The sequence below is a fragment of the Pinus tabuliformis genome, chromosome 6, assembly GCF_031772625.1.
Source record: "Pinus tabuliformis cultivar Carrire ecotype Pingquan chromosome 6, CPIR1, whole genome shotgun sequence".
NCBI classification, from domain to species: Eukaryota; Viridiplantae; Streptophyta; class Pinopsida; order Pinales; family Pinaceae; genus Pinus; species Pinus tabuliformis.
The window spans coordinates 797,130,874-797,145,544 of NC_142292.1; positions in this window are offsets into that span (position 1 = coordinate 797,130,874).

The following is a 14,671-nucleotide window of genomic DNA, read 5'->3' on the forward strand; positions in this document are numbered from 1 at the left end:
TGAAAAATAAAATTGGTTGAAGATGGGTTTCATTAATAAAGTGATTTATGATTAAATTTTAAGGGGTGGTTGTCCCTTGTGCTAGGAGAAAAAGACATATCAAAAAACTAAGTCAGCTAAAGATTAATTAGTGGCCTAGGCTAAATACAATTCTCGAATAACTTTGACAATATAATCACATATATATAAACAATTATTAAATTTATTAATTTTTTTAATATATATATATATATATGAGATCCTATCACTTCATCAACTCCAATATAGAAGTGGTGGGACCCACTTACTAAATAGTGTGCTTCCCATTAATGGAGATAATGTTGTTTTTGTAGCTGCTCTTAGTTGACAAAGGGAGGCATCAATCACATGCCCACGACCTCCGCTTATCAAACTTTTTGAAATGTCACTATCAACTACATCAATGTGCATGGCATGTCTATTTTATTTTGTTTAATATTTTGACTAAAACAATTCATTCACATCACTCAAGCCACCGTGGCCTTCAATGGTCACAAAGGTGAAAATACTTTATCTGTGTAATTAACCGACTCTTAAAAATTACGATTTTTAATCGACTAAAATAATTAGTGTTTTTTTTGGTTTACTTTAGATGATATATAGATAAAATAAAATAGTAGATTTCGGGATATTTTAATTTTATGGAAAATTTTAAAAGTTAGTATGTGTAAGGGTTAATTTTTTATATTTTTTTTATTGATTATATTTATTATTAGAATTTTAAATATTTATTTGTCAAATATTTCATATTTTGTATCTTAAAGAATAAGTGTGATTCATCAAAATTTCTAAACTTTCAAATAAATTTCCATCTTTAACTTAATTTTATACGGTAACATATAAAATTATCATATTTTTTACCATTAATATATTTGAACATATAAGATATTTATATGATCATAAATATGTTTGAACATGAGTTTTCTTATATAAAAATGTTGTTATAAGAAGAATTTCAGCTTAAATCACATGTAGAAAACCTTTGTCGACGCGTTTCGAACCAACTAGTGTGGTTCATCGTCAGGACAAGTTGAGGAGTCAGATCATGGTTGCATATTAAATAGGGAGAGCAGATCCTCCAAACGGCTTGACTAGGTTGACTAGGTTGATGGTCAACCTAGTCAACCTAGCCGTTTGGATGATTTGCTCTCCCTATTTATTAGGCAGCCATGATCTGACTCCTCAACTTGTTCTGACGATGAACCACACTAGTTGGTTCGAAACGCGTCGACAAAGGTTTTCTACATGTGATTTCTTATAATTGTTATGGATCACAGAAGCCTCAATTCAACAAAAAATGTTGTTCTCAGGCAATATTTCTTCTCGCAATTTTGTCTTGTGATGGATCTACTTATGGACCCTCAACATAAACATTCCTACAAAATGATTGTGGTAAATCGGAGCTTCCAGAATGAATATTTATATATATATATTTTAAATTATTTATCTTGTAGTACAAATAATTATAAAAAATTTTGTGTTGATTTTTAATAAAAAAATTTAATAATATTCAATTTAAAATTATTAACTTATTTTTTATTGATAATGTTTTAATAATTCAACATACATTTTCATTTTCATCAATGTGTGTAGAGAAATTTAATCACCTAAATAACTGATTGGTGATTAGTAAAGAGCAAATTTCATTAAATAATTTTAGATCTTGGATCATTAATATGTTTTTTTGTGTTTGAAGAACTTGAACTCTTAATTAAAGTCCTTGAAGAACATATTTAAAAAAAAAAAAAAAAAAAACAATTTTTATTTTCATAAAAACTTTACATACTTATTCATATATAAACATCTTAACTCCCGATCTACCAAGCATTGGCTAGTTTAATTTCCCCCTTTGAATGGGCTATATTCCACGTGAATACCACGAGTCAATACATAAGCGATTACATTTTTATTTTAACATTATTTTTTCATTATTTTTATTTTATTTTGATCAAGTAAAAATGGTTTCACATTATTAATGTTATTTTTATTTTTATTATTATTATTATTATTATTATTTATTTTATTATTATTATTATTTTTTTATGTAATTTGACAAAATCAAAATGTTTCTATTTTGAATTGGAGTTCATAAATTATAATATAACTATTTAGCATTTTGACTTTATTGAGCAAAATCCAATAATAATAAATAACATTATACTTTTTCTTTATTTAAAATACATCTTTTAATGTATAAATAAATTCAATATCATACAAAAGTGAAACATTTAAATTATATAAATTATATATCGAAACTTTACCATTCTAAGATATTTTTATTATTAAATAAAATTTAACTCTCAAATATATACAACACTTTAAAATAAAATAATTGTGTAAACTTCAAACTCAACCCATCAATCTTATTAAATTTTATCAGGAAAGCAATGTGCCTATCTTGAAAATAATCATTCTACGATTGAGTGGACCAAATAAATTCTATGCTTTCAATAATATTAAAAACTAAATAAAATAAAAATATAATATGTGTATCCTTAAACGCGACTATTTGCAAAGGGGCAGACAATAAGTAAACATAATAAATCATGAGGCTAATAAAATAATAAAATAATTTCCTCTTTCCATGATGGCCACCCTCGAGTTTAGTCATTTTTAAGTGGCATCGAATGCTTTCCCCACTAACAAGAAAAATCCAATTCTCCATCCACGCCATTGGGAATCGAAACCGCGCAAAAAACATGATGTGCCACACGGTAGACATGCAAAAGCTTCTTATTCTCTCATTTTCAACTACAAAGTTAAAATAAAGAATGGTTAAGAATAGATAACATTATAAGAGTCACCATTATGATTATGTATGAGGTGTATGATAATGAATATATCAATGTATAACACTATAACCTTATCAAAAGAAACCCTGCAGGCCAAAAAAGCACAAAAAGGTAGCATTTACATATTTTTATTGTTTTTGTTTTTTTTAAATCTAGGATAATCGGTAATTGGTGAGAGTTATCTTGAACAGACCCAAGATCAAAACTAACTGGCTGCCACTATTAACCTAGGCTACGTGCAATAGCCTGCAAGCCGCACAATAGCAGGAAACTTATGCCTCAACAAGAGCCGAGATGTCCGCTATAGGGTCGCCTACTCTTCTAGCCAAGACACAACAAGTCATATATATACTCAATGAGATTTGAACCATCATCTCATGGGTTTCACCCAGCGAAACTTACCGTTAAACCCCATATCACTGTATAGCATTCACATGTTGCAAGGGATGTGCAAGAAGTTAGTTAAGTCAAGTTGCCAAAGTTAGAATGGGGTACCTTAGTAACCATATCTACATTGTGGGGATTAAAAGAAGGGTTTTCTTTAGATTTCTCTCATACTAACAAAGGGTGGTAACTTGGAGTGGAGTGCTCTTAAAGGTACTTTTTTTGTGATTTGATTCCTAGAAATTCTTAAGCCTTAGTCGAATCATGGAGCTTAGATCATGAGGAGGTTGTCTATTCATATTTGCATTCACTCAAATCTCTAGGAGAACCAAAGCAACATCCTAAAATGCATAGAAGGGAAACAAGTGTAGGGGATCTATATAGCTTTGCTATGGGGGTACGTGGGATAATTTTTTAGCAGACATGGACAACTAGGTAACTAGAAACAACAGGAAGAATAGAGTATTATGCTACCTGGTCAACAAAAATTAAACTCTGCATTTTATTGTAATGGAGGAAAAAAGAGGCAAAAGGCAAGGAGTAGAAAGAAATGGGAAGGATGTTGATGATGATGTCAAGATGGAAATAGTTGCACTAGGATGGAAAATGGATTGCCACTCTATCTAGGTGGAAACATTAACCACTATCCTCTCTTCATAATGCTGAAAAATGAAAAATTTGAACGTGGACATGCAATGCCTCCAATGTCAAGTGCAATAGTTATGGACATTGTAGTAGGGAGATGCCCAAGAAAGTAAGCATAAGAAACCTTCAGCAAATTCAACCCAATCTACTATAGCTAGACTGCTTGACCTCAATCAGGTAGTATTTTCTAGAAATTTCATCATTTTAGATGATTATGAGTTATTTATAGCTCAATTTTGATGCCATCTAGATGTTGTTCTTTGCATTTTCTATAGATTGTATCCTTATGGTTTCTTTTGGAATGTAGTACTAGGATGACGGTGCAATCATTTTGGTAGAACTAGTATAGTTTTACAACTTTCTACTATATTTTGTCTCAAAAAACTATGGATGTATCTCTTCTATGCTTCAACACTTTTTTGCTTATATAATCTACTCTATTAGCATTAAAAAAATTAGTTTCTAAAATGAAATTACAAGAAATTGAATCTAAGATTTACAACACACACACATGCATGCGCGCACGCACACACACACACACACACACACATTTTTGGCTTCCTCATATTATGATGATATTAGTGTGTCTAGATTTAGCATTATGAGGGAATCATTTGCAATATTCAATTTAATTACCTCCAAATAAGAAACCATAAGTGAAGCTATTTATTTTGCCAATGACGTCTAAGAGTTGCACCTAAACCCAACCGTTGATGCACTTCCACACGCATGAGAACAAGAATTAGAATGTCACTTAATAGGACTTGAATTATGATATGGGCTCTATTATATTCCCACTTTCATTGACTCAAAAAGTCTTTATTGACAATACATATTGATATTATTATGGAATTCATGAGAAAATATAACAAGAATAATGGAATGACAAAAAGTGATAGTAAAGGGAGGGATTGAATGTGAGTAAGTTTGTTGGTGGTTTCACTTATTAGCTCAAAGTCAACTCCCTCATATGGATTTCATTTACACTCAAACAATTATGTCTTTGTATAATGAAGTTAGCCTTTAAGCTAACAAATAAAGATGGTAAGGAGTGAGGGTATATGTTGCAATAGCCAGCATGAATATAAAAGTGAGTTGAGGACTTGGAAAAATCCATGATAACTCATTGTTTTCTTTAATAATAACAACAAGGGAATTTATGCATAAGAGGTGTCAATGCTCATGTAGAAAGATATATGGGAGAGAAACATTATATGATTTGACATCAAGTTATTTTGGATTATTTGTAGTTATATCTATTTGTAGGTCAACATTTCAAACCTTTTATCAATAGTTTATCTTCAAAGGTTTCTAAGATAAGAATGTTTCACTACCAGCCACAACACCTTTGTTATACATTCCCCTGCTCCTATGTGGGATGTCTTTTATAGGTGCTTGTGTGTAAAATAATGATTGGATACACCTATGTTGTAGCAATTTGAAATAAATTTTATGACTATAAACTCTCCCCTCCTCCTTGTGTGTTATCACATATTAATTTCAGGGTTGGTCTATAGTAGCACACAACTCCCAATGTCCCTGATGCTTATTACCATGAGGGGAGCCACAAGGAAGTTTTGTCTCTAACAAACATAATAGTTGATTGATTGTGGAGTGAACATGCTTGTTGCACCATCCCTTCCTCCTCCACAAGATGTGTTGTTGGGTATGAATGCATGAAATAATAATTGGCATGCCTATCCTGTGCTAGTATATCGGAATAACTTTTATGATTATAAACTTCCATCTCCTCATTTGTTATCATATATTGGTTGTAAGAATTGATCTTTGGTAACATATAATTCCCAACATACCATTATCTTTATTCCAAATTGGGGAAACCATAGGGGATTGATGTCTCCTACTAACATAATGGTTGATTGGTTGTGAGGTTAGTATGCTTGTTTTCTTGACCTTCCCCTCCTCCTTTATGGGACATGTTTGTGAAATAATAATAGGATATGCCTATCTTGTTGCATATCAGAATAACATATGTGACTATAGACAACCATTTCCTCTTTTAGTTTATGCATGAGAACTCATGATTTATATTAATACTTTAGTCCTGGGTTTTTGTAAGCATAATATATTTTATTATCATAATAGACACTTTTATGTATAAGGACTTTGGAACTTTTAATTTTTTATTTTTCCAAGGAAAACCCTTGATCTAGGTCGATATCAGTGGCCACCCACCTATTCCACTTGGTTCACAACACAACTTCCTATTTTGTAGCACAAATTCCCTTTTTGCATTTTTTATGTCTTGAACTTTCGAAGTGGGAAATGAACCAATGACAGTCAATTTTTATCGGCACTAAGAAATTGTACTACTCGGATAGACCTTTCCAACAGGCTATCATGCACACCAAACAAATATGATATGCCAAAGTTACAACCTTTGGCGCTTCATCTCCCAGGGTTAGGTTTCTGGATGTTTAGGGTTTTCTTATTGATTCTTCATAATAAAAAGGCCTCTGAGCCTCATTGTAATACTGTTCAGGAAGGTGTTTATTTTTCACATCTCTTCATAGAGATCAAATACTATCGTTCATGTTAGTTTGCTTTCATTCTACTTGTATACAATTTTCAACATTTTCCATTATTTAATTAAAGTCTATCTTTTTGTATCTTTGTGTTTTTAGTTAGTAATCTATATTTCATTTCCTTCCCTTCATAAACTCGGATCAACCCCACACAGAATCTCTTAAGCACTTCCATGCAAATGTAAATGGTACGTAATGCAAACATCCTAACATTGACTTTATGTCTCACTTGTGGGGATATCAAGAGAGAGATATGCATAAGAGGAAACTATCTTAGGGAATCAACCTTGCTATTTCTTGCATGAAGCTCATAATACTCAACTACTCAAGCTAAGCTATCAAACTATATTATAAATTTTATTATTAACTTAAACTTAAACTTTAAATTAGGCTTTTACCTCCTTGTCTTTTTTTGTATAAATAAAATTACCAATGACATTTATAATTCTTATTATATCAACACAATTAACTAATTTGTACATCAAATTCATTAATTATAAAAATTTACAAAGGAAATCTACTATTTCACATGCAAATATGGTCAATATTTATTTTAGTGTCTAATTTATATTTTTAGTATTCTTAGTCTTCTATTTCGATTAATTTTATAGTTGCAGTGAAAATTCAACTTTGAATTTAAGAACATTTCAAGTTGGTATCAAAGCATAAGTGAATTTTTGCTCTTGTTACAAAACCAAACGCTATAGTTTAGAAGAGGAAAGAAACTGTGAAGGTGTGAATGCAATATATGATTAAATAGAGATAGATGAAAGCTTCACAAAGTTTGTAAAAGAAATGAGTCAACCATTGTGAACTTTAGTCAAAGGGACCATGGACATGATGTCAAATACTGCAATCAATAACTAGAAATTTGTAAGAAGGAAGGCGAGATGTCAACCCTTAGAAAATAATTGTTGACATGCCTCGAAAGTCATCAACTAGATTAAATTCTCATAAACCCACCTCTAACATTAAAATCCTCCACACAGTTGCACCCGCAAAATTTCTCTCAAAATAAAAAACCATTAATATGATTTTTGAGGCAAAGTGAAAGTGTACATCTAGTTAATCAAGATCTAAGAAAATTTTGAATATGTAACAAATTTACATCTAAAATAATAACTTAAAGTGACCTCGCACCATTTGGATGGGGCTTTTCGTACATGGGGTGAGACGTGGGTCTCTGAAAGTCATAAAGAGAACATTGTTTTATGGATGCTTCATATTAGCAAAAGAAAATGGCACTTTTTCTAGCATAAGAATTTATTAAAATGAATCATTTACATCTCACACATTCAAGAAACTATCAATCAACAAAGTGGTGACAGCAAAAGGGTATTTATTCTACTAAAGTTGCCCATGCCCAAGCTTTTCACTTGGCTCTATAAACAATAAATGACCTTGTTTATGTAGAGGCATTGATATGTGAGGAGTGAGCATGACTATGGGGTGATTTAACTCTATATTGGAAGAAAATCATGCTCATTTACCAACCAGAAAGCCTTATTGATATGGATTTGTTTTTTTTTAAATAAAAAATATAATTATTATTGCCAAATTGTAATTAACTTTAACAAATATCCTCTTAAGATTAACACCTAGTTAAGAAAATCCTAAAATATAATATAAAAACAAGCCTCTAAGTTTTCTGAAATATTTCGAAAAAAAAGGAATAGAACAACACAAAGGATTATGAATAAGCTAGTAATAGAGTTAACCTCAAAGCAGAGAGAATTTATGAAGGGTCCAATGAATTTAAATTTAGTACTTTTATAATGATCAGAGTTAAATAGTTCATGGTGTTCTGTTAACTTAACATCATCAATCACCTAAAACTTAAAATTTGAATATAGATTGGATAATTGAAACATTTCACTTTTATGAGAGAAGAAAAGGGAAGCAAGAATATTAACATAGTTAAAATTTTAATATAAAAATATATTTGAATATAGATTGGATAATTGAAACATTTCATTTTTATGAGAGAAGAAAAGGGAAGCAAGAATATTAACATAGTTAAAAGTTTAATATAAAAATATATTATAATAAATTATTTGATAGTATTATAAAATATAATTGTAAATAATATCAAAATTATTTATAATATTAATATTAAAAAAATATTATATTTTTTTAATTTCTAATAATATTTTAATTAAAAAGTCCAATTGCTTTTATGAAGCCATTTGTACCTTGGCCATTTCATAATAATAAAACTTTATTCGAGTTTACCAGGATATGACGGTAAGTGTTAGAAATATGTTATTATTGATGGCAAAGGAAAAGCCAAAGGCATTGATGGGTGTAAGCATATTGATGAACTTTGGAGCCAATTCTAGTTTAGAAGACCACTTCAAGTGCATTTTGAAAATGCTTAGATGGATAGAGTTCTGAAAGAGATTTTAAGTGGTATATAGAAGTCTGCAAGTGGCCTCTTAGATTAGAAGTTATTGCCATAAAAGTATCAGTATCCCAAAAATCAAAGGTTGCAGAGCTAACTTGGTGAAGCTTGACGAAATGGTGAAAGTTTGGCATTTTTCCCAAATGCAACAGAGCCTTTGGCCCAATAGCTAAATAAATTGTCAGGAAAACATGGTTGAAAAGCACTGTAGTGGAGAGAATGTTGATTGGAGGAAGGAAGCATGTGGTGGAGCCCATGTCCATGGAATCCTGACATAGGTTCCCCAAATGGTGCAAAAATGTGTGCAAAGTTGAACCCTCGGGATGAATCAAAGCTAGGAATACATGGAACAAGTGTCAGTGTAGTGGTGATTGGTGCATGTTGGTGAGAGTTTGAGTGGGTGGTCCTCACGGGACAACTCATCCCATCAGGCCTTACCCAAAAGCACCCAAGTTTCTCGCTAAGGTGAACTCCTCGGATGACATAATTCTGGGAGGACGTTAGTAGGAATAAAATGCAACGATTGGTGCATGCCATAGCAATAGGTCCCCACCGGACAACTCATTGAGGGAGGCATTCCCCATAAGAATCAATAGGATTCACAAACGGTGAAGCTTGGGATGACTATGTACCTAGAAAACATGGCAGAGTAGGTTAGTACAACTGAAACAATATTGAGTGGTGAACAATTGGCCTATATGTAATAGCTCATCCTAGAGGTCCACACCTAGAAGAGTCAGGGGCAGCTAAAGTTTAAAAGAGCTGGGATGATCCATGGTTAGGAAATGTGGTGGAAGACATGTGAACAATGAAGTTATGTAACAGGCTTGAACCCAGTGGTTTTATGTTAAAAATTTAACGGAGAAATTCATTGAAAAACCAAGGCTCGGGACCCCTCTGCCTTTGTACCTTTGGCCATAGGGATAAATCAAATGAAGACGTGTGGCATAGCTTGATTGGCTCATGGTGATGATGTGGAGGCATAATTAATATGATGGCATCATCTTGACACGTCATCCCAGAAGGGATACCCCATAAGGTTTGAAAAGGTGTACATGCATGTCTCTCTGGGATGACTAGGATCTGGGACATAATGGATAACATGTTAGAATTAAAACTCACCCCGAAAGTTGGTTTATTGGTCCATGAGTGTAGCAGAGGTCCAACAGGACACATTATCCTAGATCAGGGACCCTAGAGGTTTCAAATTTAGCGCAAATGGAGACTCTCCGAGCTGACTAGACTGGGACAAGTGGAGGACATGATGGTGTATGAAGCTAGAGCTGAAGACTACTGTTAATAGGGTATGTGGAAATATGGTTCCTGATGGGAAACGTCATCCCAAAGGTGTAGGAATTTAAATCTGCCTTCTTGGCCTTTAAGGCCTTTGTTGAAAAACAATCTGGACATCAAATTCTTAAGCTAAGATCTGATAATGGCAGAGAATATGTTAACATCAAATTCATCAAATTTTGCACTGGGAATGGAATTCAAATGCAACATATTGTTCCATATGCTCCACAAAAAAATGGTGTAGCTGAAAGGAAGAATCGCAACTTAAAGGAAATGGCTAATTGTATGCTTCAATCTAAAGGACTTCGTCTTAATTTTTGGGCATAAGCAATTAACTGTGCAAATTACGTAATAAATCACACTCCTACTAAGGTTTTAAAGAATATCACTCTAGAAGAAGCATGGAGCTAAATTAAACTAGATGTAAGTCACTTTCGTGTTTTTGGAAGTGAAGTATGGGCCCATATTCCAGATGAGAAACATAAAGCTTTAGAACCTAAGAGTGAAAAATGTATTTTTGTTGGACACTCTGAAGAGGTCAAAGGATATAGACTTATTCCACTTAAGTCCAAAAATGTTATCATTAGAAGAGACGTAAAGTTTTCTGAAAATATATAGGCCTACGAGCCTAGTTCGGCAGATGTGCCACCTCTCTCTATCCCTTCTACTTTTGAAAATATTTCTCTTCAGATGATGACAGCGAGGATGACAATCCTCCTCCACCTTCTAAGGATCATCCTTCAGCTCCTTAGCTTCCAAAATGGGTTCGTGCTACTCGGGATGCAGCAAGTGCTCTTGTCGGTGATCCTACAAATCAGCGACGTACACATTCTCAGTTCGATAGAGCCTCTTCTTTACTAGCTCAAGCTTCAGCTAATTATGATCTTGACACCTTTGCAGAAGCTTCAGGCCATCCAAATTGGGATGCAGCTATGAATGAAGAATATCGTTCATTATTGGAAAATGATACATGGGATCTTGTTCCCCTTCCAAAGGGATGAAAAATTGTTAGATGCAAATGGTTTTATAGAACCAAGTATGGACTAGATGGAAAAGTTGATAAACATAAAGCTCTTCTTGTTGCTAAGGGTTTTTCACAAGTTGAAGGCATGCACTATACTGAAACCTTCTCTTCTGTTGCCAAAATGAACTCTATCCGCCTTGTTCTTTCCCTTGCTGCCTCTTTCAAATGGGAAGTCCATCAGATGGATGTTAAATCTACCTTCTTGCATGGGGACTTGCATGAAGAAATCTATATGGAACAACCTACTGGCTTTATACAAACAAACTCCAGCCTTGTATGTCAGCTTAAGAAATCCCTTTATGGTCTCAAGCAAGCCCCTCAGGATTGGTATGCCAAAATGGATAGTTTTCTTTTAGAAACTGGATTTTCTAGGTGTCATTCTGACAATATTGTCTACACCAAGAAAGTGGGCAAGTCTCTTATCATTCTTGTTCTTTATGTTGATGATCTTATCCTTACTGGTAGTGATCCCAACCTTATAAACCATGTGAAGTCTAGCCTTAAAAAGAAGTTTGAAATGATAGACTTAGGACACTTGCATTATTTTCTTGGTCTTCAAGTCTTGCAATCCAAGGAAGGTATTTCCCTTTCCCAGTCCAAGTATGCATGTGATCTTCTATGCCATTTTCACATGGAATACTATAAGCCAGCCCCTTCTCCCTTTCAGTCTGGAGCCAAAATTTCAGTCACTTGTACTTCCCCTGAAGTTGATGCTACCTTATACTGTCAACTTGTAGGAAAAATTTTGTATCTAACCCATACTCATCCTGACCTTTCCTTTGTTGTTGGCCTAATTGCTCAGTTTATGAAAAACCCACATGAAAGTCATTGGAAAGAAGCTAAAATAATACTTCATTATGTTCGAGGTACAGTTTAGTTTGGGATTCATTACAGTGCAGACACATCTCCTCTATTGGTTGGTTTCAGTGATTCTGATTGGGCTGGTGACCCTGATGATCGGAAGTCTACTGTAGGTTATGTGTTCACTCTTGGTTCAGGACCTATTACATGGGCTTTCAAGAAACAAAGTGCCATTTCTCTTTCTTCAGTAGAAGCAAAGTATCGTGGTGTCGTAGAAGTTAGTAAGGAAGCCCTGTGGCTTCATCAGATCCTGTCAGAGTTTGGTTTCAGTAGTAGCATCTGACTACACTTTGGTGTGATAATCAAAGTGCCATTCAACTATGCAAAGATCCAGTCCAACATCAATGCAACAAACACATTGAACTGCACATGCACTTCATCAGAAATCTCATTCATGACCATGTTCTTGAAGTGCAATATTGTTCAACAGATGATCAAGTTGCAGGCATCTTTACAAAGGCTCTCACAGAGGCAAAGTTTACTAAACTTCGATTTATGGTTGGATTTCAGGAAGTTGTCACTAAGGGGGGATAGGTTCTAATCCCTCCTTCCTTCTCCTATTGTGTCATATTTGTACATCCTTCAATCCTATCCCAAGTTGTTCTTAAGGGGGGATGTTAGGATATTTTGACCCATAGGAAATAATTAAGTATAACTTGGTCTAGTGTAGAGTTAGGTAAAGTGTGTTTCTTTACTATGTACTTTTGTAACTTACAATCCAACAGTCATGATATGTAGTGATCTGACAATTCATTCTCTCCTCAGTATTACCGACACTTGATTCGTGGCTTAACACCCGATTGGTCCATGATTTCTATTTAAAGAGCATGGAGGGTCATTTGTAGGGTAACCGTTCATGAGAGAAGCTTATGTAAATTTTCATTCTTTTATTAATAAATTGCCTGAAGTGGTTGTGTTGGCTCAGGTCGTGGACTGTTTCCCTCTTTGATCTATGATCTGTTTTTGAGCGGTGTCCTTTGGTGTTTTTTCTGAGGAACTTACCCTGTAAATTCCTATAGAAGGGGCACTAACAGGTGATCAGCAGGTAAAACCCGCGATCTCTGCCCGAAACTAAGGAGATTTAATTTTTTTTAAGTGTTTTAAGACATATACGCGGGTTGGGTATACACAGACCCACATATACACGCGTTTAGCTTAGGGAAATGTCGCGTATAGGGAATAAAACACTGTTTTTTAGATTTTGGACCAGGTCTGGAAGGAGGGGTTGCCCTAGGCCATGGGTGCAGCATCACAAACCCCAAGAGTGAGATTTGGAGCTATAACAAAGGGTGTATGGAAGGTAGTTCCCACTACAAGGAAAATACCTTCTCATGGAGGTTATAACAAAGGTTTTTAGTGTTATAAAATTGGAAAAAAATTGTCAAAAAACATCTGCTAAAACCTTTGTTTGCGATAACAAATGTTTTAGCAGAGATTTTAACAGAACTTCATCACATTTACAAGTAAAAAAACGTGATGAGATCCATGGATATCCATTGTCATAATACATGTTCATAACCAACATAATAACAATATAAATACCAAGGAAACAACAACCATATAATCCACATATAAACCAGTATAATACTCATAACATACCAAGGAGAAAGAGAGCTCTTATTGATGATTGCATAGGTCGACCAGGCATTACACAAACCACCTGACTGGACATTAGGTTGAACCAAATCTTTCTTTCAGCCAATCACCCTCGTGTCATATTCCAAGCATGAATGTGGGATATCATGAAACAAATCCATCAAAATCGAACCAGGGCTTCCAAAGGCCAAACCACCTCAACCCTCAAACGGTGATTCCACCTCATAGTCGGACATCACTAACCATCACCAGATTGGTCTCTACCCAAGTTGTTTAGGGCTCTAGAGTGTTTGTTCCAACTCGACTTCCAGGACTAGTAACTCAACCCACGACTGTTGCCGGGCTCTAGAGCGTTTTTCCAACCAAGGATCCAAGACTAGTAACTCAACCCATGTCATTAGAGGGATTCTAGATCATTTTTCCAACCAAGGCTCTAGGAACTAATAACTCAACCCACAACCAAAGGAACATGAACAACAACCAGAAAATGATGATAAAACCCCCAACACCATGCCTATCCAGGAAATGGCAAGGCTAGCAAAACTATTGTCAATCCAAAAAATCATCCATGCCAATGAATGATAATGACCAATAAACCACATGCATATGCCATGCATGCCAAAAATAGTGAGGAAAACATACATGCAACTCGGTACCTGCAAGAAAAACCCATTGTAGCTATTGATCCCGATGTCCTCTTGCACTTTTCTATACTTCCTTTGCCTTCTTGCTCCAAGCATCCAAGTATTCCACACTCTCCAAGAGTACCCCAAGAAAACTCTAAGTGTCCAAGAGTATGAAAGAGAGAATAGAATGAGAGCTCCAAAACTAAACTGACAAAAATATTACACTAACCAAGCCTAAGCAAAAGCTTGCCAACTGATCCTCATAAGCCCTTTTATCAATGAGGCCTCTATTTTCTTCATTTTCCATTATTTTCCTTCAATTTCCTCGTCACATGCAACATGTGACCTTTCACCTTCCTTTTCTCGTAATTTCCATTATTTTCATAAATAAATGTGCCAAAAATGTCATTTGCCTTTCCAAAGCCTTTGCCATTTCCTATGCCAATTCTTTTAGCCATAATAACCCAAATGGACACACACTAGGA